This window comes from Pteropus alecto, unplaced genomic scaffold, assembly GCF_000325575.1.
Source record: "Pteropus alecto unplaced genomic scaffold, ASM32557v1 scaffold39, whole genome shotgun sequence".
Lineage (NCBI taxonomy): Eukaryota > Metazoa > Chordata > Mammalia > Chiroptera > Pteropodidae > Pteropus > Pteropus alecto.
Window position 1 is genome coordinate 9,547,451 of NW_006443568.1, and position 25,677 is coordinate 9,573,127.

Here is a 25,677-nt window from a genome sequence, read left to right on the forward strand (position 1 = left end):
TTAGGGACTCTCCTGCACCTATAATATCCTGCCTTTAGTGCTTAGATTTTGTAACCATTCCTTTGACTGCTCAGAAGGGATATCAAAGCCTCTTGTTCTTTGTCCTGGTTTTTGGTTAGCTTCCAGGGAATTGAAAGACACTAGATAAATGGCCTTTTAGATAAGCAAGGTAATACTGCATATTAATTGGCATGTGTAGATAAGCTGCATTCTAATGAATCCTTTCCAAAAGCGAAGAAGATGTCTTGGGTTTCTTTTGCATCTTCTTGTTCCCCATCCCATTATAGAACCATACTCATGGAGGCCTCCTAGTATTTGTGAAGTTTCTGTTCAGGTAGCTATTTGTAACTACTCTCATTCCATCCAGTATTTACTCACTTCCCTTCCTAACTGCAAACACCAGTTAGGAAGGGAAGTGAGTAAATACTGGATGGAATGAGATTCCTCATCCCTCACACTGCTGGACACATCAAGCTGAGGCTGGTTAGGTTCTTGCTATCCCCCCAACACAGTCTCCAAGCCCCTTTCAGTGTGTGTCCTGACACGGCTGCCCCCTTGCCCTTCCTCAGGAAGACTACTGGGTTCTTGAAATGTTAGTCGATAGACTCCAACTTCATGCCTTGGCCTTGTGGGGGTATTTGTGTGCTCCCGTTTTCTTCTGGGGTACCACCTATTCCTGGGCCCGCAAAGTGACAGGAACAGGAGAGGCCATCCACTACTCAGGAGCCAGTCCTTATTAGGAAGCTCACTTTCTGTCCCATCACAGCCAGCTGCAATAGCCAAGTGTTTGTTCCTGGCCATAACTGCATGACAAAAATGACGATAATCATCATAATAGCCAACATTTATTAGACTCTTAATGTGTGTCAGAGACTGTTTAGTGCTTTACATGCGTCGTCTCATTTGCTGCTTACAGTAACCCCATGAGGTCCGGTGGTATTAGCTTCATTTTATGTATGAGGAAACAGCCTTGGAGAAGTGATTTGATCAAGCTCTCACAGCAAGAATTTGGCAAAGCTGGGATTTAGGCATCAAAATCCAAGCTCTTAATCACTGGGCCATACTGCCTAATTCACGGAATTGGTTTTGTACTTTTCCGTCTCTAAACTGTCAGAGTATGAGGAGTGTAATTTCATGATAGATTGAGTCAAGAACATCAAATTCTCCAGCAATCTCTATATGACTTGTATTGAGATTCACTGATATCCTAAGCACTACTGAAGTGGGTTGGAGAGAACTGAGCTTCGCTGAGGACTGTGGGTCAGGTGCTCTGTTGATTTGATAGATGAAGAAAGCAGTTCAGGGATTCAGAACACGGTCTTTGAAATCAGATGACTTCATGCTATTGTCGCTGTGGATTTATGCTAATTTATTAACTTCTATGACCTTCAATTTTCTCATTTGTAAACTGGAATTCTAATAGTATTTTCCTCTTAAAGTTGCAATAAATTAAATAATGCATGTAAAAAGCTTAGCACAGTGCCAATACTAAGGGTTTAATAAATATTTACTATTACTAGTATTGTTTTTTTTTTGGTCCTCCTTACATAACTATAAAGTTAAATATAATTTGCCCTTGTCCTGAGTGGCCCAAGATGATCTTGGTCTAAGTTCTTATTCCAGTTTTTCCATTTTCTTTGTTCTGATTTCCCTGCTCCTCACATCAAAAAATCAAAATCCATACCATAGTTCTAACCTTGCAGGCTCTCTTCACCATCAGGAAGAATCTATACTCTTTGGTTCTGGTCTGGGTTTTAATTTCACACCTGATCATCCAAATACACACATATGTGCCCCACATGTAAACCAAACATCCTAAAATGTCGAATAGGAGAATCAGAGGAGAAGACCTGTGGAGGTTGGCCAAAGGGAAGCGGACGTGGAGATCGGAATTTGAAGTAGAGGCTAGTTGGGTTCATTTTTGTCTGCTGCTTTTGAGGCAGGGGGTCAGGGGGTTAAAGTGCCCTATGACCTCAGGAGAAACTCCCCAGGCCTGAGAATGGCCTGTGAATTACCTCTGCATGGCTTTCTCCCTTACTGCCATATCTTTTCCTACCAACACCTTGTCTTCACTCTCGGTGGTTCTCACTCCCAGCCTATCCTCTCCATTTCATGAGTCCAGTCCCTCCATCAGCTCACCCATGAAATCATTTATACAATCTCCTAGACTCTAATCTCTCTTTTCCTCTGCATTCTGCTGCCACATCTGCCTGAAACACCACTTTTGTATCAAAATACCAGCCCGACAAGGTGGTCTAATGAAAAGAGGACCAAACTGATTGTCTGGAGCCCTGGGTTCTTGTCTCAACTCACAGTCTCTCTCGCTCTGTGACCTCATGCGTATACTTCTCCTCTCATGACTTCAGTTTCTCTATCTGAAACTGGGAGTGTGGAGTGGAGGTTGTTGAATTAGCTGATCCCTAAGCCCCTTCAGTTCTGGCATTTCTCACTTCTGTCACTAGCTGTCAAGAACCTGTAGAATTTTTTTCCTGTAGAATTGTATCTTACTCTCTCATTCTGTCTTGTCTTGCCCCACCGCTCCTGTCTTTTGCTTCTTCCTATGCACTCTTATTTTTCCACTGTCCCCTTAATATACCCACCCGTTCTGCACACATGTATGTTCTTTCGCATGATGTTTTCTTGCTTGTAGGGCCTTCTCAACCTCCTTTCTGTATATCCAAATACTGCTGATCCTTTAGTTCCACTTCTATGAAAAGCCTTCTTGATTAAATTCAACTAACATTTGATCTCTTGGTCTCCTGCTCCCCAAGAGAAATATATTCTGTGCCATATTTAGCGTTACAGTTTATTACATTATTCCAGGAGCAGGACCCATCTGTTGGACGGGAAAAGCATCCTCTTGTTGACTGACATGGGGAGCAGGGATCTCTGTCCCCTCTTTCCTCCCACCCCCATCGGCAGGCTTCTTGTTCCCCAGCCGGACTTGGGAACAGCTGGTGTTCGCCCAACCCTCTGATGTCTCCAGCTGCCCCTGCTTTTTTTTCTTTTGGTTTTCTCAGATCCCAGCTGTGGGCCCCAGGGCAGAGCCAGTGACAATGCAGCCAAGGGCAGCTGGAGCAAACCAAGATACATGGACATGTAGCAGTTGAGAGTTAGAAGGAGGGCAGAACTGAGCACAAATCACGCTAGTGTTGAAAACGAGGGGAAGCAGTTTGCCAGCTTATTTTTTCCCATCTTGCTCTCATCTAAAAAAAGAAGCTGCTTAGAAATACAGTCCTCCTTAGCCTGCGAAACCAGATGGTCTCTAGATGCCTGCCAAGTATGCATATAAAATTATTCATCTTCATGGACTCACACCCAGGTCTGAATCTAGACATGCTTTTTTGCCATTCGATCTGGAGGCTGTGAACATTTCTGAGCCTTTGTTTCTTTTTCTGTAAAGTGGGGTCACTAATGTCTGCCTTGCCCCTTCAGTATTGCCGGGAGAAGTTTCAACGTAAGATATAAGAGCACTTTGTAATTTATAAAGCACTGGACAAATATATGTTTTTATTAATAGTAAAAGTGTCATATTTAGTTTTTGCTATGATGTGCTACTACTTAATGAGCACTTATTCTGTGCCAAATACCGTGCTGTTTTACATATATTGTAAATACATTTAATCCTAATGGCATTTCTGTAAGATGGTGCATGTTATCTCCTATTCAACAGATCAGAAAAGCGAGGTTCAGAAAGATTTGCTAGCCCAGCTGCAGTCACCCAGCCTGGAAGTGCTGGAGCCAGGATTTAACCTAAATTGCTGGGTTCCAAAGTCAGCATTCTTAATGCCTGTTCATTCTTCTCTCACACAAAAAAGAACAGTTCTTTATTCTATGTTAGCTAAAATAACCCACAATTTGATCTCCAGTAAATGCCCTAAGCAGTTGGGTCATACAAAGAGGCATTTTTGTTGAAGTCCTAAGTCCTGACAGTGTACCTTGAATTGCTTTTCTGCCAGTAGAGATGGGCTGGCTCTCCATCCATCTATCCATCTCTCCATCTATCCATCCTTCCATCCATCCATCAATCCACCCACCCACCTCACATAAAATCAACAGTTCAGGGAACAAACCCATTAGTACTGTACAAACCATGAAGCCAAACAACTGGCAGAACTATTATTTTTTTAATTTCTAACCCACATATTGTAGGTTAATGATTCTCAGCTCTATGTGCATCAGAATCACTTTGGAACTATATGAAAGTACACATGTCCTGGCCATGTCTCCACAGGTCTAGAGATGCTGATTCAGATGGTATAGGGTGGGGACCAAAGATGTGAGTGAGTGTGTGTGGGTGTGGGTGTGTGTGTGAGTGTGTGTATGTGAGAGAGAGAGAGAGAGAAGCTCCAGGGGTATTTCTGGTATGCAGCCAAGTTTGAGAACCATTGCTATGGTCTAAAACTATTAGTCTATTTTCTTTTATGAAGCAGGAGTAATTGCTAGCTGAAAATACAGAATCATTAAGTTTTAGACTTGGAAGAGTCCTTATATCATTTGGTCCCTGAGGAAACCAGAGCTCAGATAAGGTCAATAAGTAGGTGGCAAACTTGAATTAAAATCTGTATCTTCTGACTTCCAGTCTAGTGCTTTAGATACATCCACGGGTACCAGGGTTTTACCGGATTATTGAGACAATCTTCAGGACCCACTCATCATGGCACTCATGATTTCCAGCAACCACACCTTGGAGTTTTTGTGGAGGGAAGAAGCCTGGCTAGAAGGCCTGTGAGAATCTACTGGGATGGCAGTTCTCATATGTGTTCATTCATTTCACAGCACTCATTGAAGTCTATACTGTGGCTGGCCCCATCCTTAAGGAACTGAATCTGGAGAGCAAGAAAGGCCCCGTCAACAGGTCCCACGTGGTGAGTGCTGTGACAGGGGTTATGGGAGGCTCAGAAGTGGCACGTGGTGATGAGTTCAACTTCAGCAGAACAAAAAGGCTAAAAAGGCTTCATAGAGTATCATATACTTGAGCTTGGTGTTTGTATTAGTAATCTATTGCTGCATAATAATTATCCCCAAATTTAGCAGCTTAGAGCAACACACATTATCTCACACTTCCTGTGGCTCAGGAATTCTAGAGGGGCTCATTTGGGTGGTTCTGGCTTAAAGTCTCATGAGGTTGCAGTCAAGATGTCAGCTGAGATTACTGTCATTTGAAGGCTTGACTAGGACTAGAGGAGCCACGTCCAAACTGACTCACTCACATGGCTGTTGGCAGGAGGCCTCAGTTGCTCAACACTTGGAGTTTTCCATGCTGCTGCTACTCAAGGCATGGCAGCTGGCTTGTCCCAAAGCCAGTGATCCAAGCGAGTAAAATGGAAGCTGCAATGCCTTTTATGCCCCATCTTTGGAAGTCATACTTCATCATTTCCACAATATCATATTATTGTACAGGTCAGGCCTATTCGGTATGGGAGGGCGTGTATACCAGGAGTCGGCACTGGAGAACATCTTGGAGGCTGGCTACCACGGCATTAAAGAAAATGGAATTTTCCAGCCGGACAAGGGAGAAGAAAGGCATTCCAGGCAGAGGAAATAAATAACAGGACAAATAAATAGGGCATAGCATATTCAGGGCATTGTAATGGGTTTGAAGAAAATAGGTGAAAAATAAGGACATAGGAGAGCTTACAGAAGCTATCAGGGAGGGCCGTCTATGCCAAGTGCAGGAATTAGGCCTTTACCATGGAGGCGAGCAGTTTTCAAATGTTTCTGCATATTGAAATCATCTGAGATTTAAAATTTCCCGTGCCAAAGCTACACCTACGTCGATTATATAGGAATTTCTGGGAGCAGATCTGGATATCTATAGTTTTACAGTTTCCCAGGTGCTTTTAACATGCAACCAAGGTTGAGAACCAGTGCTGTAGTAGGCAACACAGAAAGTAACTGAAAATCTTGAGACAGGAGAGTCATGTGATTGGATTTCCAATCTCTTCTCAGTGATGAGGAAGTGCATCTGTATCTTTCTTTACTCGCCTAGGGAAGTAAATATTAGAACTAGAAAGGCCCTATCATCTGTACTCTCCTCCTCGTTCAGGTAATTATGTTTCATCATCTCTACTACCAAAAATTAAGCAGAAATATTTAAACTTTAGCAGCCCCAAGTAAGTTCCCAGCATCCTAAATTACCTATTATTTTTAAACTTCCAACCTTCTTACATCAACATATCCACTCTCGAGGGTTTTATTTCCCCCACTTAACACTGTTTCATACATGGATTTCTCTATTTGTGCAAGGTCCTCACATCTAACTGAGGCAGCAGAGTGTAAAGGTTAGGGCATGGCCTTCAGGGTCAGATGGACCTCTGGATTTGAGTCCTGATGTCATCACTTATTAACTAGTTAGGTAACTTAATTTCTCAAATCCTCAGTTAACTCATCTGAAAAATGGCTGTAACCTACCTCAGAAGCTGCTCAAGGATATAACATGAGATCATGCATGTTAAGAATTCTGCCAAGTACCTGATACACAGTTAGTGTTCAATAAATGTTACTTATTCAGCATTCAAAATGGCATTTTATCATTCTGTTGATCAACACCCCTACCCCCACCACCTGGATCTGCTTAGCAGTTCTCCCCATTGCCAGACTATTCAAGCCACTTCTAATTGTTTTTAGCTCTATTATTATACATTTCTTCATATAAATTGATTGGATGTTTTTAAAAAAGTTATTTCCCTAATTTTTTAGTCGTGGAAACTGAAGATTGGAGAGTTAAAGTACCTGGTCAAACAAAAGTCATATCGCTTGTTAGTGACAGAGCCAAGACTAGGGCCCTGGTCCTAGATACCCTGAGTCTTGACCTCACGTTCTCTCTACCTTGCTGCCCAGCCCCCATACTCACTAGAGACTTGAAACTGGCCCTTCTTGCCTTCTCTTCTCCAGGCTGAATGATTCAGAACTCCCGCTGTGTCCTCTGACATCTCCTCTCCCACCCTTTCATCATCCTAGAAGTCCCTCATCAATCCAGAATAATTGGAGTAGCACCTCTACTGGTCCCTTGGGGAGTGGGAGCAGACGATGATTAATGCTTTGGAGACCTGGACTCATCTCTGGCGCCTCTGGATCTCTGTTGGGTGATGCTGTGTAGTCAGATGGGAATGGGGATCCTGTCTGATTTAGACATACCCCTCCCTCCTACCAGGAATGTGTCTGATTTCATCAAATCCACGGTCCCAGAACAGCAGACCTTAAAGGGACAATAGAGAACATTCTCTAACCTAGCCCTAGTTATTTAAGAAAGAACTGAGGATCAGTGATGCAGGTCGATCAGTGGCCAACCTGGGACTGAGACCCAAACCTCCTGACTCCCGGTGTGGTGTTGGGGAGAGGGCACTAGAGCCAGGCAAGTCTGTGTTTACCAACTGTGTGCACTTGGGCAAGTGAGTTAAAAGATGTTCAATTTTCTCTTCCATAAAAAGGTGATACCCAGTTCACAAGTGTTATAAGGATTAAATGAGATAACTAATATAGATTCTGGAGCACTATGCTCAATAAATGAGAGTTATTATCCAGTAGAGTGCATGGTTAAGAGTCTGGGCTCTGGAATCAGAGAAATAATTCAAATCCTAGCCACTTATGAGCTGGGTGTCTTAGATGACTTATTTAAAAAGAGCCAATACTTATTGAATATGTTCTAGGCATTAAGCCAAGTGCCTTCGAGATGTTATTCCATGTAACTTTCCCAGTAATTTTAGGAAGTAGGTACTATTAGTATCCTGATTTTATAAATGGAGATACTGAGGCATGGATTAATTTAGTGGTTTTACTTCACTGTCTCCTTTTTTTCCCTGATTATTTTCTAGTTTGAATTCTTTCTAAGAAACACACCTATCTTCTCTCTGTCAGTGCTTAAGAATTTTCTCCTGATTTTGAGCTTTGGAACAGGCCATAATCTCTTAAACACTCCTTCACTTCTCTTCACCGAGTTCTGTTCCTCCGCTCTGTTCCAGCCTTGCTGCTGACTCTCCTCTAAGAAACCCACCCTGCAAGCCTACGCAGGCCACTCCAGCATTTTCTCTCTCCTGTCCCCTGTCAGCTCCTGGATTTATTCCTCAGATTTGTCAGTTTTACTTTTCTTGGTATGTATCTCCTATCCAGGTCCTCATTGTACACCCTGGTCCCCCCTTAACACAAAAGACTTCCTGAAAGACAAGTATCCCTGGCCAATTTAATTTAACCAGCATCATACCTGCTTGTGTCACTGCTGGACCAGGCATTGAGTACTGTCCTGATTATTAAGACAGGCTGACAAAACATATATTGCTCATCCCTGCTCCATAAGAACAGATTTCACACCCAAAATGTTTAAGTCTGAAAACATGAGGGTTAGCGTCAGAGAAAAAGTTAAGGGTTGGCTGTGCCTTTTATTAGCTACTCGGTAATTTTTTTAATCGTAATTTTGTATTTTACTCAGTTCTATCAAAATGTCTCCTTTGTCAAAATGTTCCCCATATCAAATTGGCTTTGCCAAACTGATGTGCTTTGAGGCAAAGTTGGACTGAGACACGGATGGCTGCCTCTCAGGCCAGCACTCTTATCAGATAGGGCACAGTCTCCTGGCAGAGTGGGCTGGGGTCCAAGCACGGCAGATTCCAGGCCCAGGCCCAGGCAGATTCCAGGCCCAGACTCTGCTTTCATTTGTCTCCCGTGAGTCACTGCCTAAGCAGTTGGCCTGAGCAGATGCTCCACCCATTCTTTATCTCACTCCCCACACCTCCTTCTTCTCCCTTCTGGGTTACAGATCAGAAAGATAAGGGTGAAATGGGCAAGGGTGAGCTAGCTGCCTGCTTCCACCCCTCAGCCCCGACCCCAGTCTGTGCCTCTCAGTCTCTCCAGCCTCCTTGTTTCAGTAAATAAAACTAAGCCCCAGAGGACACTCTCACCTTCCCGCTCTACCCAGTTCAAAATACCCAATTCAAAAGTTGCAGAGCCTGTAAAACTTCCTCTAAACCTCTTTGAGTGGCTGGGAAAGAGATCCACAGCCCCTGGATCCCTGGACCCCTGGTGTAAACAGGGCGATTGCCTCCCCAGGGAGCAGTCCCTCCTCACTTTAGGGTCTCAGACTCAGTGGCTATTTTCATTTGTTTCTCGTTTTAATTTCTCTTTGTTTTTTTTTTGGATTTATTCCTCCGATTTGTCAGTTTTACTTTTCTTGGTATGTACCAACTGTGTGAACTTGGGCATGCATTTATTTCTCACAGCTCTCTTGCTGGGAAGTCCAGGATGAAGGTGCTGGATGAGTTGGTTCCTGGCGAGGGCCCTCTTCCTGGCTTGCAACACCTGCCTTCTCTGGGTGTCCTCATGTGGCAGAGAGAGAGAGAGAGAGAGAAAGAGAAAGTTCTGGTCTCTTTTACTCCTCTTCTAAGGACACTAATCCCATCATGGGGCCCCCACCCTCATGACCTCATCTAGACCTAATTACCTCCCCAAGGCCCTACTTCCAGATACCTTCACATTGGGAGTTAGGGCTTCCACATATAAATTTGAGGGAGAAATAGACATTTAGTTCATAATAGATGCTTATTGTAGAAAATTTTGAAAAATACAAAAAATTAAAACAGAAGAAAAGCACAACCTATCCTACCATCTAAAGGTAAACAGTGTCAGAAACTTCTTATATATTTCCTTCTAGTATTTCTCAATACTTTTAAAACTATATATCATACATAAATCTTTGTCTTACAAGCATTGCTCCATATTAAACGATCTTTATATAACATTTAATAATGTTTATGTATCCACCATTTTAAATGACTGAATAATATTTTATCCTATAACTATGTTATACTTTATGTGGGCCATCTCCTAATATTGGACACTGAGATTGTTTTCACTTTTTTACTGTAAAATTCACATTTATTCCTTGTGATGAGACTGTTTCGTGTCTTGACTATGATGGTGGTTCCACAATTCTACACATGATAAAATTGCATAGAACTAAATACACACATGTAAATAAGTGCATTGGTGAAATATGAGTAAAATGGTGAAATGTGAATAAGATATGTGGATTCTATGAATGTCAATTCCTTGATTATGAATATATAAGATATTGCTATAGACCAAGTATTTGTGTCCCTTCAAAGTTCATTGTTGAAACCTAATTCCCAATGTGGTGACATTTGGAGGTGATACGTGGAGCCCCCAATGGGATTAGTGCCCTTATAAAAGAGACTCCAGAGAGTTCCCTCACCCCTTCTGCCATGTGAGGACACAGCAAGATGACAGCCATCTTTGAACCAGAAAAGGGGCCCTCATCACACTCATCATCTGCCAGCGCCTTGATCTTGGACTTCCCAACTTCCAGAACTGTGAAAAATAAGTGTTTGTTTTTTAAGCCACCCAGTCTATGGTGTTTTGTTATATAGAATCTCTCAATATCATTTTTTACAACTGCATGTTAATCTATAAATTAACTCAAAAAGTTTTTTAAAATCCACTATGGTAGACATCTTTTATATGTACATGTGTACATCTCCACTTCTAAGTATTTCCTTTGGGTAGAGTCCTATGAGAGAAATTACTCATAAGAACATTCAGTAAGAAATAAGAGCTCTCAATCTTAGCACATAGGGATTTACTGGCTATCACCCAAGAAGCCTTGTGGGCATAGAAAACTGATAGGTATGTCAGCATAGGAAGAGGGTTTGGCCACACTTACAAACTGTTCTATGAACCTAGAATGCCAGTTCACTAATTTACAATGAAAGATGTAAGTGGAAAAGACCAGACCCGCCCCTGCCTCCCGCCATCGACCAGAGCTTTCTGTTCCTGTAGGCCCTCCACGGGCAGACCTGCATTAAAATCAGAAGACTGACAATATGGAGATAGTCAAAGCAAGGGAAAGTAAATGACATGATCCAAATGTTCCAAATATCAGGCTAAGGCCTGCTGCACACATCTCCATAGTAGAGCTAATCCGTTGTCAACAGGGACAGAGAAATAGGTTCTTGGGCCAGGGCACCCTTCCCTTAGCAGTACTTGAATGAGGACAGCCTATATTTGTCTCTGTAACTCTCCATTTCTGTGCTTCCAAGGTTTACTAACCCCTGTTTCAATCAACACATTGTTTCTTTAGGTGTGCGACTATATTCCAGCGAGTTATAGTCAAATTCTGTTTGCCTGGGAGATGATGTCTCATTAAAGTACTTGTCCTTAACCCCTGGTTCAGTGGACCTCTGGAAGGCTCTTATCCCCCCCGAAATCATCTGCAAAATTTTGATTGGTCATATATGCATTTTTTTTTTTTTTGAGAGAAAGAATTTGTAACGTTTACCAGATTTTCAGAAAAGGATATCAATTTAATAGTGAACATCACATGGCCCCCAGGCTCCAGACCTTGTATTGAGGATTTTACATACATTATTTCATTAAATCTCAATGAAGGCAAGATATTTGCCCCATGTTAACATCTGGGCAAGTTGAAGAACGATTGCTTTAAGGTGACTTTGTAAATCTTTTCTCTGGTGCGTTTGATGTCTATACAGGAAAGTGTTATCCCCCTACCCCTCTATCTTCCTAAGTGAAGAACAAAGTTACTGCAACAGGCACACACAGGAGCCTGCCAGATGAAGCTGTGGAATGGCTTTGTTGATTCTTCCGAGAGACTGAGCTCTGCTGTCTGCTCCAGTATCTCTAGTTACCTGTTTTATTTTCTTATGCACAGATCACTGTGTGCACTCAAATTAACTTGTGAACTAGCACTTCGTATCAGCATCTCACCCACTTTGACAGCTTGGCTGCCATCTTCTATAAATGCCCTTTTTTTCCAAAAAGCATGCCCACCTTCTGTTTATCCTCCCTTTTACTCTATCAGAGTCTAGACCCTTCAGGTTTTCTAAAGGATGACTGGGTTGCTTTTTATCAAAAGTAGTATGTATTTCTGTTCGTTTTCCAATAGAAAATCAGGCAAGAGGTTATTCAATTCTCTTATTCACTGAATACTCATTAATTTTCCAGACACTGTTCCAGGCACTAGGGATGTGCTAAAAATCTTTGCCCTCATGGCACCTCGGTTTTAAGGGGAGAAAACAGACAATAAACAAATAAACAAGTAAAGATATAGTCGATCAGATGCTTTTAAGTGTTGAGAAGAGAAATAAAATTGGGTCAGAGCATAGATAGAGAGTGTCAGGGAGGAGGCATTGCAGATTGACTTCAGGTGATCGGGGAAGGCCTCACTGAGAAGTGACAATTGAGTAGAGACCTCTATGGCATAGTGATGAAAACAAGTTTCAGGGTCAGATAGGCCTAAGTTCAAATCCTGACTCTGTACTTATAATGGTGTGGCCTTGGGCTAGACCTTTAATTTCTCCATTTACAGCAGGTAAATAAAAGTACCCACTTTATGAGGACGGGAACTGTTGTCATAGCTTTTGCTATATAATCTTGAGGGTCTATCCAATCCAGGGTTTCCTTATGTCTGGGGGGCCTTACTTGGATCCAGAGGCCCAAGGGGAGGGCCTGGAGTCCCCTGCTCTTTCTGAGTCCAGCAGCAAGATGAGGTCCAAACCTTCTCTAATGATGATTTAGATGAAAGTCACTGCAGCAGTATCCTCTCTAAAAACAAAAGGTTTTCGTTTTTAAGAAAGATTCCTCCTATTTCTCTCCTTTCCTTGTCTGATAAAGGTGCGGTCTTCAATCCAGTTCACTGATTGCAAAAACCTGGATTGATTCAACACAGTTGATCTATTTTCATCTCTCTACCACTTGCTTAAAATAAGGAGCTCATTGCTATTCCACCCACGGCTGTGTCTAAATCATAACTGGGCTGGGAGTTGCATACATTTTTCTCTCTTCTACTAAATACCATTTTTATCTTTGCTGAACCCACAAGTCCTCAGACGACAGTGTCTGCTTTAGCAGTCCATGTGTGGGCCTGAAGGAACAGACAGGTATTGAGGAACCCCTCCCTAGCTCCGAGTAAGCATCCCTCCCCATGACCTGTCTGTCTCCCACTGAAAATTCTCCTACACCTGGAGCTAGCAGAAGCCACCTCTCAAGCTGTCACCAATTTCTCCTTCTGTTTTCACCATCCTTCAGTTCTTGGGGGAAGGGGGGCTTTGTGAGCCTTCGAGTCTCCAGTTTCTCTTTCAAAGGTGGGACTCTAAGCACCCTCTGGACTGAAATCTCTTTTTTACCCCTCGTTATAAGAGGTAGAAAATTAGCAAAATGAGGAATTCAAGGAACTCCAAAATGCAATTTCATAAATATGAATCGAAAGAGACTCTCGACTCTTAAAAAGGAATGATGTCATGCTCTAAATTCAGCCTGAAACTCATTCTTTTTTATCTCTAATCCTCTCCTATCCAAGGTTTAACCCCTCCCATGTACCTCCTCTCTTCCTTCTCCCATGAAAAGGGTCAGCATTATTATCATCATTTTATAGACAATCAAATCAGCTCCGTTGGGGAGGGAGTCAGTGGTTTGGTCCAGATTAGGACCCGAAGCTCCCTTGAGGACAGACTAGAGCCCAAGGTGTCCCTTGACTGCCTCATTATTTTGATCATTTTGAATTTTTCCTTTTCAGTTAGCTCCTGTGCACTCGTGATAAGAAATCCTTACCACCTACTGTTGCAGACCTCACACACAAAGAAAGGCACTAGTAAAAAGAATAAGCACCCCATTCTGCTGTTGGAGAAACTGAGGGTAACTGGAAAACCTGAAGGTAAGGGCCCCAGAGAGAGTTAGGAATACAGGAGAGAGAACGAGAGCTGGCCTCTGCCTCTCAGCCAAAGCCATTCAGAGATGGCACTAAGCAAAGGCTTTTCCAGCAGTGGAGGTAGACAGCAGCAAGCCAACTACAAGACTGGCAAGAAAATAAGCTCTGAAGCTAGTGTGCCTCTAGCCAAACCTGATTCTGCTATTTACTAACTGTGTTACCCTGGACAAGTTATTTTGCCTTTCTGAGCCTCAGTTTCCTCATCTGTAAAATGGGAATACTAGTATTTCTACTTTATAGGGTTATATGGATTATATGAGATGATACAGTAAAAAGCGACAATGTGCAATAAAGAGTAACTATCAATGTAACATGTCTACAGCGTGCTAAGCACACTTATACGAATAATGCAGATTCCTCACCTTTGAGTTTACTGTCCCGTGGCCAGTATAGGCAAGTAGACATTTACCACAGAGTGTGCTGAGAGTGGTGCTGTCTATAGCCTTGGAATAGATCTTCCTGTCTCTCCGTGAAGTTAATTGTGTGAGAACAGAGAGACTGAACCCATGACCTTAGTAATGGGAACGTTAAAAAAATAATAGTAGATAGCAGTTGGCCATTATCAGAGAGAGGGTGTAAAATGTCATAGAAGTTAGTTATTTCATTTTATCCTCTGCAAGGCCTTATAAGATTTGCTGATGAGTAACTGAAGAGGTGAGTGTGGCTTTTCTGTGGCCACAATAAAAGTAATTGTCCCTAAGGCCCTGCACATACCAACCTTTACCCCGATAAAGGCCAGCAGGGTTGGTACTGGTATGTCATGTGCCCCCCTACCCACCTTGCGGCGGGGAAAATAAGTAGCATAATGGCCAAAGGGTAATTTGGGAAGAGACTGCTGGCCAGAACCTGGTGAATCTATCACCTACCAGTAAGCAGATCATTTTTATGAGGCCAAGGAATTTAGGAAAATGCCTTTCTGCAGGTTTAGGTTGAAGTGAAACCCTCTAGCGTACCCTCCCCTCAGTTGGATATAGCACAGTGGCAGAGGACGGGGGAATACGACAGAGGGCAGTTTGCCCTGTCGCTTTGTGCCAGTGACCTCTGCCCATACCCAGAGCTCCATTTAAGGGCATGTCCTGACACAGGTTGGACTTGAGGCCTTGTCTACCCTGCTTTGTGTCTGCCATGTCGTTTTTGTCTGTCCCTTCGCATGCATATGATACTGATAGAGTATAAATTCTTCTCGGCCCTGGATGCCCACAGATTCTATAAGAGCCCTGTCACTTCTTAGGAGACTGAGGCTCAGAGAAAGCACATGACACATCCAAGATGAAAGCTAGAAAGTGGAAATCCAAAGACCGGACCCTGGCTCTGGGGCTCTGAGTCCAGGGTGTCCCTCCCTGGGACCATAGATTTGGCTTTCCTAAGAGGGAGAGGTTCATCCCAAATGAGCAAAGGGTCCTTGGCCACAAAGGTCACTTCCTTTTCCTGATACCACTTTTCATGTGGGAGGTCACAGGGACATTAGGAAGCCAGTGGTGGAGGTGGAATGAGCCCCACTTGAGAGACAGGAGGCTAGAGCTCTCCTCTGACTCTGTGCCCTCTCTCCTGTGGTCTTGAGTGGGTCACTGTACCTCTCAGTGTCTTGGGGTCCTTGTCTACGATCAGGAATACCACATATTCCTTTCCCTGCTTATCTCTTGGGTATGATGAGAAGCAAAGTAACAAGTGATGTCAGACATGCTTTTGAGGATGTTAGAAGCATGATTCTGAATATCTTCAAACAAAAATGAGGGCTGGCCGGTGGCCCTCAGATGTTTTTTTCTTTTATTTCATTCATTCATTCACTCAATGCTGGAAAATGTTTGTTGAATACTTTCCTAATGTCAGATACTGTGTTAAATAATGGGGACCCAAGGAAATCCCCAGGCTTTGAAGAATTCAAAGGAAAGAGAGACAGATCTTAACAAATAATTATGGTATCTAGTAAATGTGAGGCCTTTTCAAGAGATGCCCACAATCAGGGAGACCTTTCATTGAGGTGTCCCGAGGTGCTGTGGAATGTAGAAAGGAGTGCAGTGAGGAACAGTTGGAGCCAGAGAAGGCCCACAAAAGGAGGGTGAGTAGGAGGGTGATGAGGATGTGGGGGAGTGGGAGGGACAGAGGAAACACCTTGTACAAGGCTCTAGAGAATATGTGAGTAGCTTAGCATAGCTGGAGCACTCACTGGTTGTGTGAGGGAAGTGTGGTGGCTGTTTCTTATTGTCAGAATGGAGCCTAGAGGTCACCCCAATGGTCATCTAGTGGTTCTCTCTGAGGCATGTTTACCTGTGTGAATCTGTGTACATTGGTTCGCCTCTCTGGGTTACAGTGAGAGGCCTATGTAAATGAAATTCAGGGATGGAGCTCCGTTTGATGTTCCACGGGAGGAGGGATTTTTAGGAAACTATCTCAAGTGCTAACTGGACATGCTCTGGGTTCCTAAGCTTCCAAGTTATACAGTGCTGTTCGGGTTACAATCTGAGCTCCAGGGTCCCACCCACTCCATGAGCACCTAGTGTTGGTTGGTGGTAGTTCCTGAGAGAAAGAGGGTTTAGTTGTGTTGGTTTGCTGCTGACTGGCATAACTTGCCTCATCAGGCAGGATTTTCAGCCAGCTCCTATGGTAGAAGTCTGTTTCCATTGGGCCCAGCATATACTGGGCCATCTCATCCCAAGTCCAAGCAGGATCAGTTTTAATCACAGCCCACTACAAACTTATGCAGAGAGAACTCCTTAGGACATCTTCTTCAGAAGGCGCTGTGAGTGGAGAAGGTACCTAGCTTTCCAGAACTCACCTCTTGGATGGCATTTCATTGGCATAGGCTGCGTTATCTATTCTCTGAGCCCTTTTCAATTAGGACATTAGAGTATAAAGTTGCCATTTCATGATTTCTTTTTCTTCTTTAATTTATCCTGATCTTAATGCAGAGCACAAATTGAGAAAGATAGCTATCTGATTTAAAATGGCCCCGGCAGCGGGGAGGGGCGGGGACCAATACAGTTAGATAAACTTTACTATATCCAAGGGAAAGATCTGTAAAGCTCTGAGTGCCTGCCTGACCTTCTATGAAAGGTGATCATCAAGTTTTTGCTTTAGTCTTTTTAGAACCAGATAGGCCACAGCAGGACTTCTGGGCCCAGCCACAGGCCAGCAAATAGCAGTGAGGAGCCGAGGGAATGGAAAGGGGTAAGATTGGGGACCTCATTGCATGTGACCTGTTCTCTAAGCCATCTGTTCTTATAAATCCCTCCTAGCAGCCCAGAGCAACTAGTGAGCAGGACAGGGGTCTTTGAAACACAAATTGCCAGTGATTACAAGGCCTTTGGGTGTGAGACTGTCTTTCCTCTCTCCAAGTGGCTATGGTTTATAAAGGATAAGCGATGTGTTTTTCTCTGTCTGGTCCAGTGTCCCTCCCATGCAGTGGCTAGGGGATGCTGTCAGAAGCTCCTGAGAGTGGCGGTGGATCGACTTCCAGAAAGACAAGTTAAAACCCAGCTCCAAGGTAAGCTCCAGAGCCTGGACCCTGGCAAATTAGTCTTTTGGCCTGGTTGCCATGGAGACAGACAGGCAGCAGCTGCGAGGGAAGAGGGAACAGCAGCTTCACCGACATCTAGGATTCTGAGACAGCCATGGTGGGGGAGGGGCCTTGACATCGCCCTTTCTCTCCCAGATACAGAGGCTCCTGTGTGCACCCCCCAGCTCCCAGACTCACAGGACCTGGTGAGTTGCCAGGGGCAAAAGGAGACATGACAGCGCTGGCTCCTGAACCTGATTTCCCGCTTCTAGGCCAGTTCCCTGCCATCAGACCACAGTTGCCTCCTGCTGGCTTTTGGAGCAAACAGATTTTCTAGCACTGAGCTCCTGGGCCCTGGGGAGGCGGGGTTCCCAAGTGCCCTCCTTGGAGGGGATACATCGTTAGAGGTGAATCCCAAAGTAGTGGCCACCAGAGGCCAATTTGGACGGGAGCTGTGTCCCTGTCTCTCTGGAAAGCCTGGCAGCGGCTGTGTGGGGGTGTGACCAGCCATTGTCTGGGAAAGGAACTTGAAGCTAAGCCCAGGGGCATCTGGGCAAATAGTGGGGTTTATTGTTTCCTCATTTGATGCTACATTGATATCATTAATTTGTGACTTCAAGCCCTGTCCTCCCTAGCCCAGAGGAGACAGTTCTCTCCTCCTTCGGGTTATCTCTGGGAATTAAAGGTGGGAGAGAGGGGGCCTGGGATCCAGGTCGCCTGAGTCCACTTTCACTGCAGAGCTGCCAGGAGGTTGTGTCTCAGGGTCAGTCTCCTCCCTTGGTAAGAGGAGAAATGAGGCTGGTGTTGTCCACGGCTTTGCAGGTGAGCAGGGTCGTTACCTAAGACAACAGAGCCCTAGTGTGGAGGGACAGCAGAACTGGAAAAAAGCAGCAGCTACTACCCACCAGGCAGGGCTTTTGGTGGTCATGTTGTTTTTATTATGATTTAATATAAAGTAAATGGAGAAAATGACCCATCACCTCATGCCCAAATCCTTCTTCCTGCTGGAAACTATTGATAATTTTGTTGTGTATCTTTTCAGCTCTTTCTCTAGGCTTATACTTTCCTCCCTTTATTATTATTTTTTAATTGCACAAATGATGTGAGAACACATTTTTATAAAAGATGCAAACACCACATATAAAATAGAAGTCATAGCAAGTCTTCTTTTAGTCTATTCTCTTCACCAAAAACAGCTATTGTTAACAGTTTACCGTCCTCAGTACATTTATGCACAAACACAAATACAGCATTTTAGCCTTTCTTTCTTTAGCATAAATGCAATCATAATATACATATCGTTCGGCAGATTGCTCTTCCAGACACAATAATATGTTACCCTGTAGATTTTTCCGTGTCGACATACCCACCCCATTCCCCATAACTGCTGCCTAATATTTTACATTATGGATGTTCTGTACTTATTTAAGTAGTCTCCTCTCATAGACACTTGCATTATTTATAATTTTTTGTTATTAATAATGCTTTGAACACTTGTGCATCTATTTATGCAGGGTTTATTTCTAGAAGTAGAATTGCTGGGTTAACATGTCAGTATATCTTTAATTTTTCTAAATATCATGGGGATTTATTTTTAAATTTTACCTTTTAGAAATGATCCAAGACATGGATACCCATCGAAAAAAAAAAAAAAGTGGAAAGTATAGAAAAGTGGAAAGTAGGGGGAACAAAATCACTCACAGTCCCTCCACCCAGTGGCCATGGCTGCTTACTTTTGGCATGTTTATTATTTTCTGTGCTTGCTATTGTTATGGGGATCAGATCATATTACACAGATAATTTTCTATCTGGCTTTTTTTTTTAAACTTAATATTATAAGCATTTTTTAATGTCACTAAAATATTTTTGTAAACATCCTTTTTATGATTTCATGATAGATATTATATGAACATACCATAATTTTCTTAGCTATTCCTCTATTCTTGGACTTTTAAGTTGCCTGTATTTTTTTCACTATAACACCTCGGTGAAAATCTTTTTCGTATAAATCTTTATCTGAAATTCAAAAATTTCCTTAAGCGAGACTCCCAAAAGGAGAATTACTGGGTCTAGAGGTGAGATTTTAGGGAATCTATTTTTTTAAAGTTGAACTTTGAATTGCTAATATTCGCACATGGTACAGAATTCCAAAGGTACTAAAGGTTATACAGTGAAAAAACTGTCTTTCTCCTACTCAGTCCCTCAGCTGTGGTTTTTCCTCCTTAAAGGCAATAATACTATAATCTGGTTTCTTGTGTATCTTTCCTAGAGGAAAAAAACACACACGTGCACATGCACGCACACACACACTCACACATACATATATAGGTATTCCTTTTTCATACAGAAATAATAGCATATCGGATACATATTTTCGTACTTTTCTCTTTTCACTTAACATTTCTCGATGATTGTTCCATATATAAAATACAGAACTGCCTCATTTTCTAGAAATATTATCCAGAATTTCTTTAAATGGATTTTATTGATACAGTTTGAGGTTGTTTCCCACCTTTTGCTATTTGAGTAGTGCAGTGATAAGCGTCCTTACATATATACCATTTTGTCCATGTGTTAGTGCGTCCATCTGTGGAATTGCTAGGTCCCAGGGAATGTGCATTTTACATGCCAGTAACTACTGCTATCTCCTTAGAAGGTGACCATTTCCTCATTAAAGTGGATGGGCAGTTTTCAAAGTCTTGATTCAAGTGGCTAAACTGCTTTTCAGAAGTGTTACCTATTTACACTCTCCTCAGCAATACACCAGTGCCCTGTTCACTCCTCTCAGTAAAAAATAGTATGATAACTGTGGTGTTTGTTCTCAACTGCCATTTTTTTTCAGAAGGATCTGTGAAAGATTATAAAAGTGAGCAAATACTTAAAAACATTTTTTTTTTTTAAATAAAAAAATAAATATAAACACAGGGTCAGGGAGAATTTCCCAACTCACTTTTGCCACTATGTATGTGTGACCTTGGGAATTGCTTATCCTCGCTGAGCCTGTAATGCCTTAGAGCTGTTGCGAGGAGGAGGTGCGATAATACACTTAGTACAGTGCTTGGCACACAGCAAGGGCTCATAAGATGGTAGCTATGAAGAAAACTTTAAGGAAAAAATGCCTGCCCCTCAAGTAATCCCAACAGTGAGAGGAAGGGAGCCTTCCAGGCTCTGAAAAGTAGGCTGGGTGGTACTAGTTTTGTTCTTATCCCAAATTCTCCCACTGGTCTTTCCTGCCTTGAAAAGGAGAAAGGATATCTGGCCTCTAGCTCTTGGGGGAGAAACATCCCACACCAGACCAGGTCCTTAAGAGGAGCACCTTGGAGGAGCCCAAGCAGAGTTTATTCTTCACCCTCCCTAGAGTCCCTGGCATAGAGCTTACACCTGTTATAGGAGCCTGGGAAGAGGAGTACTAACCTAGCCTTCCAATTCTTACTCAAAGCTAACGACAGGCGCTTGCTGCATGAGCCTTCCGTGGTCCAGCATTTCAGAGCTGCTGGGGGCGAGGGGGCGCCGCGGCTGGGTGTGCAACGGCAGGGAAGGTCCTTGTGAAATCTCCTTAGTGCTGTTCTCTGGCTGCGGGGCCTGGCCAGAGGGAGCCCACCCTCTCCGAGATGCTCCAAGTGGCAGGGAGGTGTGCTGGGGGCTCGTGCTGGGTGCTGGGTGCTGCAATCGGCTTGGCGAGCCTCTGCCGGGATCCGGATGGCCACCGCAGGCTCCACACCGCCAGAGGTCCAGCGAGGCTTAGCCTCCCGCTTCTCTCGAAACGGAGCTGCCGCGCTCAAAAATCAGCTTCTGGAGACGCCATTTCTGTTCCCACCCTTGCCTTGGCGGAGGAAGAGCCAATCAGATCCTTGTGTGCAGCTATGAAAGCTGCAGGTAGAAACTGCCTCGGGTGGGAGAGCAGATCTGTGAAACGCAGTGGAGCCATTTTCTGGGAGGATTTCCCGTCGTTTCCACTCACAGTATAATCACCGTGTTGGAGAATTTTAGCCACTCTCTCCCCTCCACCCTCCTTACACCAGGGTCTTTTCTTGAATTTTCAGGGAGAGCTGACAGGGACAATATGATATGATGCAAATATTGTGCTGTGGGGAACCAGTTGATCTGGGGTTTAGACTTGGCCCTGAACTTAACCTGCCGTGTGTGACTGTGAGTAAGCAGTACAGCTGCAGGCCTCAGTCTTCTCGCCTATAAAAAAATGCAGGAAGGAATAACATCAGACCATGTCAAGTATTGTCAAGGTTGTGGGGAAATGGATTCTATCTGTCCTTATCTAGAAAAGCTGAAAGTATTCATACCCTGTGTCCTGACAATTCTGTTTCTTGGTTTCTACCCTGGAGAAATACACATGCATTCAAGGTAGCTGTCCATTGCAGGACCATATCTAATAACAAATCATTGAAGACAGCTCATTGGCCACCTGAAAGGGAAACTATAAATAAAATAAGATCTAGGTTCATAATGTGTCACCATATTACAGTTAGAAGGAGTAAATTCGATCTATATGAATAGAACTCAAAATCTACTAAGGAAAAACAGAAAGTTGTAGAATAATGCACACAACATTATATGATTTTTACAATATATCAAACAGAACAGTAAATTTTCTATGGCATATTTAAACATACGTAAAAGCTTTTTCTTTTTAATGAAAAGATACAGTCCTCACTCACAAGAGCAGCTTTCTCCGGGGAGAGGGGTGGGGAGCTGGGATAGCCAGTAGAGGTGAAAGGGAACTTGAGCTTTTTTGGTAATATTCTAATTTTTTCTATTAAAAAAAAGACAGTACATTCATATATTAAGGAATTTTAAACTATATAAGAAGACACTAGAAACAAATACATCACCATGGTTAATTCCAGGTGATGGGGAATATGAGTAAATAGATATATAACTTGCCTGCTTGTGATAAGAAGAATGAAATATACAGGACAATGGGAAAAACAGGCTGGAACATGAAGAGTTCAGTTTTAGATATAATTAGTTCGAAATGCCTATGAGACAACCAAGTGGAGAGGCCGCGTGGGAGTTGGATAGATGTCTGGAGTCCAGGGCTTAAGCCCAGGCCAGATATATAAATTTGGCAGTCAGCAACATAGATGGTATTTAAAAACCAATGAGGGGCTGAGATCACCAGGGGTGTGATTAGATATAGAGAAGAGGTCAAGTACTGTGTCCTGCCATACTTAGAGGTGAAGGAAATGAAGCGGAACTAGCAAAGGAGACTTGCAGAGAACACCCAGGAAAACCAGAGTTAAACACCCTGGAAGCCAGGGAATAAGGCGATTCAAGGTCAGCCATGGCAAGGATGTGGATTTGGTCTTTGGATGACGTAATGTAGACATCATCAGTGGAGAGGAGTTGGACAACAAAGAGAGCCCTTCAGAGAGTGTTGTTATAATGGAAAGCAGAGAAACAGGGATTCTGGACGGAGTCGGGCTGGGGAGCGATTCAAGGTAGAATGAACTGCAGCATGTATATAAGCTGGTGGGAAGGAGCTGCAGGGTGTGAAAAACTAATGCGGGACAGGGACTTGAGAAAAGTGTGGATCCCCAGGTCTTCCTTTTTATTCTTCTGCCCCTCCCCTGTCTCTGCCTTTGTTTCTCTGTTTTCACCTGCCCTCTTCTCCTCGCCCCACTTTCTTTTCTTGCAACAAGCCCCCACAATCGACCTTATTTCCTTGAGAATGCAATGCAGCAATTCTGTATTCCAGGGAGGATTTACCAGATGATTTTGACCTTTCTTCATACAAAAACAGTGCTCTTTCAGGCCACCAAAACAGGGTCTTTACTGTCCCAAATGAGAATGGGTTGACCACCATGGGCCCCAGTAACCTCGCCTTCTGCCTGATGTCATACACCGCCAATATGGTTTACCTTTTCTTTGATGAGAATCTTGTGGACCCTGCTGAATTCTAAGGACATTGAAGGCAGAGACTCCACACAATGCTTTTTGAATCCCTCACGATACCTAGGTGGTGCTGCGTAAAAAAGTATTCATTTAATCAACATTTATTGAGTATATACTATGTGCCAGGGTCTGTGCTAGGTGTTCCGGATCTATAGTCCCTACCCTCAGAAAGCTCCTGGTCCAGACAGGAGGAAGACGTGTAATTAAATAATAGTAAATAAACTGTTGAGTGCTATACTAGAGAAATGTAGGGTGCCATGGAGGCTTAAAGAAGGAAGCGGTGGACTCTACAGGAGAGTGGATAGGAAGGACCTCACAGAGCAGGTGGCAAAGAGAGGGCACTTGAAAGATGGCCAAAGTTTTCCGGTGGACTGGAGGGGAGAGGACATTACAGGCAGAGAGAGTGCAAGGTCACAGAGGCGTAGAACAGCACGATATGCTTGGAAGGGCAAGTCTTTTGATACGATGGTACAATGGATGGGGGCGTGACAGGAACAGGGGGAAAAAATCCTGGAGAGATGGGAAAGAATTGTGGAGGGCCTTGTGTGCCATGCTGAGGGACTTGGCCTTTAATCCAAGAGGCACTGGCCAAGTGGAAGGACAGGATCAGGTTTTTAGAGAAAACTTTGTGGTGACAGTAAAGCCGAGGTTGACTTGCTTTTGGCAGTCATGGTATAAGAAAAAGTTTAGTTATAGTTAATTAGATGCCAATATTTAAAAATCAGGAGAGTTCACAAGAAAGTCTAAATTCCAGCTTCTCTAGCCACATATGGTTCTAGGACAGCCATGAGCCAAAACTAAGTGGGAGCCCCCTACTATGGATTGAATTGCGTCCCCCTCAAAAGATGTTGAAGTACTCCCTAAACTTGTGAATGTGCCCTTATTTGTAAATTGGGTCTTTGCAGATGATCAAGTTGAGATCATCAGGGTAGGCCTTAATCCAATATGAATGGTGCCCTTATAAGAAGGGGAAATTTAGACATAGAAACAGATGCAGGGAAGATGATATAAAGACTTGGGGGTGCATGCCATCTACAAGCCAAGGAACTGCTAAGGCTGCCAGAAGCTAAAAGAGAAGCATGGCAGATTCTCCCTCTGAAGTCACCTACCCTCCTGCCACCTTGATTTTAGACTTCGGGCCCTCAGAACTGTGAGACAATAAATTTCTGTTGTATAAGACACCCAGTTTGTGGCACTTTGCTGAGGCAGCCCCAGAAAAGCAACTGCTTAGGTGGAGCTTGCACTCTCCAGTGATTTGAGTTGGCAGCTGCCCATATTGGGAATGGATTTGAGGTAGGGGGCCAACTGAGGAACAATTAAGAGCCTGTGGTAATCCAGCAGAGTGGTGAGGTCTGCGAACGCCCTGCAGTGCTGATGCTTGCCAATTGATGCAAGGGTTTAGCCATAAGCCCCTGAAGGTCTGTAAATCAACTCTGAGTTCCAGTGACACATCGGCTTTTCTTCCCCTCCTGTATCTTCTCTTACACATCACCCACCCTTCTCTACCTGACGCCTCAGCCACCCACACTTTCCAGGCTTGACTTCTACTCAGTGTAACTTTCACCCACCTCCCAATGGGTGTGATTTCAGCAGCCTTGGTCTCAACTTCATGTGACAGCTGTAACCTCTGTTCTCACTGAATTACTAAGATTGCTGATAAATGCCAGCTGCTTGAGAGTTTTGTAGGTAACTGAGAATGTGTTCTTGTGCCAGGCCATGGAAAAATGGGTTATGGAACAGCCCAGAAACTTAGTGAATTAAAAGTAACTGGTAACTCCCTCGTTTTTAGGCCCACAACTGCCTGTTCAAGAAAAAGACTAGATCTGAAATGAAAATCATCCTTCTAGCCCCAGGTTAATAGTCCATTAACCTGTTCAAAGTCCCAGAAGCCCAGCAGAGGGTGAGTGCTGCAATCTCACCATCCCCATAGCCATCTTTCTTGTTCATGTTTTGATTATTTGGAAAAGGTCAGTTGGAAGAAACAATGGAAAGCCATTGCCCCCAGCCTCTATGTGAAAAAAGAAAATGTCACTGTAATGCTACATGCAAGGTGGTGTCCTGAATTGGGTCCTGGAACAAAAGGCCCCCAGTGGAGAAATGAGGAATCCAGTTAAAGCCAGCCATTTGGTTAATAGTATTGTATCAATGTTAATGTTTTAGTTTAGATGAATGTACCTTTTATGTAAGATGTTAACATCAGGAGAAGCTGGTTGAGGGTATGTGAGAACTCTGTGTACGATTGTACTATCTTTGCAACTTTCTGGAAATTTAAAATGATTTCAGAATTAAAGTTTAAAAGTAAGTAAAAAATATTTTTAAAATGTCCCTGGGATAGTACTTTTTGAACTGCAAGAGACTGGAGTCCAGAATATATCTTTAGTCATGCTGTCTGACTCTCTGCCCTAAGTGGCCAAAAAGACATCAGCCAAATGATTCAGCATTTGCCACATGTCTGTTCATGGCACTGTAGGGATACCAAGACAAAATCATATAGAATCCTGCCCTTAAAGAGCTTACTCTCTAGAGAGGGGGACAA

General features: G+C 43.4%; 1 long non-coding RNA gene across 4 annotated transcripts; it reads left to right on the forward strand.

Moving 5' to 3' along the window:
• Positions 1-419: 419 nt before the first annotated feature.
• On the forward strand, positions 420-18,902 carry LOC107196568. Of its 4 annotated transcripts, none has more exons than XR_003043822.1 (3): positions 420-4,868; positions 13,544-17,219; positions 17,388-18,902. It is a non-coding gene; the product is annotated as an uncharacterized LOC107196568 (long non-coding RNA). The 4 variants fall into 4 exon arrangements; XR_003043823.1 differs by having other exon boundaries at positions 13,544-16,903; positions 17,123-18,902; XR_003043824.1 differs by having other exon boundaries at positions 13,544-13,681; positions 16,814-18,902.
• Positions 18,903-25,677: the final 6,775 nt, after the last annotated feature.